This window comes from Anopheles moucheti (assembly GCF_943734755.1).
Source record: "Anopheles moucheti chromosome X unlocalized genomic scaffold, idAnoMoucSN_F20_07 X_unloc_4, whole genome shotgun sequence".
Classification (NCBI taxonomy): domain Eukaryota; kingdom Metazoa; phylum Arthropoda; class Insecta; order Diptera; family Culicidae; genus Anopheles; species Anopheles moucheti.
In genome coordinates, this window is record NW_026453548.1 from 1,147,501 (window position 1) to 1,149,109 (window position 1,609).

The window sequence follows — 1,609 nt, forward strand, 5'->3', positions numbered from 1 at the left end:
CTTTTTGGTGCGACTTATGGGCTTGATAGGGTAATTTACGGGCTTGTTGGTGCGACTTATGGGCCTGATAGTGCGACTAACGGGCTTGATAGGGCAATTTACGGGCTTTTTGGTGCGACTTACGGGCCTGATAGTGCGACTTAAGGGCCTGATAGTGCGACTAACGGGCTTTGATAGTGCGACCAACGGGCTTGATAGTGCGACCTATGGGCTTGATAGTGCGACTAACGGGCTTGATAGTGCGACTTATGGGCTTGATAGTGCGACTTATGGGCTTGATAGTGCGACTTACGGGCTTGCTTTTCCATGTTTTTCGCATCGAGCTTCGGTTCGTTTCGAATAATTTTGTCCATGTTTTTCGTTTGCTACGAGAGGTTCGGTTCGTTTTCAGTTATCCCTGTGTTCATGGTTTTCGTGAGCTTCGATAGGTTTGGTCCGTGTTTTTGAGTACTCTTGTCCATGATTTTCGTGTGCTTCTTGAGGTTTGGTCCGATTTTCAGTACTCTTGTCCATGCTTTCACATGCTCTGATAGGTAGGTTCGTTCTCAGTTATCCCTGTGTTCATGGTTTTCGTGTGCTTCGAGAGGTTTGGTCCGTGTTTTTGAGTACTCTTGTCCATGATTTTCGTGTGCTTCTAGAGGTTTGGTCCGATTTTCAGTACTCTTGTCCATGCTTTCACATGCTCTGATAGGTAGGTTCGTTCTCAGTTATCCCTGTGTTCATGGTTTTCGTGTGCTTCCATAGGTTTGGTCCGTGTTTTTGAGTACTCTTGTCCATGATTTTCGTGTGCTTCTAGAGGTTTGGTCCGATTTTCAGTACTCTTGTCCATGCTTTCACATGCTCTGATAGGTAGGTTCGTTCTCAGTTATCCCTGTGTTCATGGTTTTCGTGTGCTTCGAGAGGTTTGGTCCGTGTTTTTGAGTACTCTTGTCCATGATTTTCGTGTGCTTCTAGAGGTTTGGTCCGATTTTCAGTACTCTTGTCCATGCTTTCACATGCTCTGATAGGTTCACAGTCAGTTTTCAGTTATCCCTGTGTTCATGGTTTTCGTGTGCTTCCATAGGTTTGGTCCGTGTTTTTGAGTACTCTTGTCCATGATTTTCGTGTGCTTCTAGAGGTTTGGTCCGATTTTCAGTACTCTTGTCCATGCTTTCACATGCTCTGATAGGTAGGTTCGTTCTCAGTTATCCCTGTGTTCATGGTTTTCGTGTGCTTCCATAGGTTTGGTCCGTGTTTTTGAGTACTCTTGTCCATGATTTTCGTGTGCTTCTTGAGGTTTGGTCCGATTTTCAGTACTCTTGTCCATGCTTTCACATGCTCTGATAGGTTCACAGTCAGTTTTCAGTTATCCCTGTGTTCATGGTTTTCGTGTGCTTCGAGAGGTTTGGTCCGTGTTTTTGAGTACTCTTGTCCATGATTTTCGTGTGCTTCTTGAGGTTTGGTCCGATTTTCAGTACTCTTGTCCATGCTTTCACATGCTCTGATAGGTTCACAGTCAGTTTTCAGTTATCCCTGTGTTCATGGTTTTCGTGTGCTTCCATAGGTTTGGTCCGTGTTTTTGAGTACTCTTGTCCATGATTTTCGTGTGCTTCTAGAGGTTTGGTCCGAT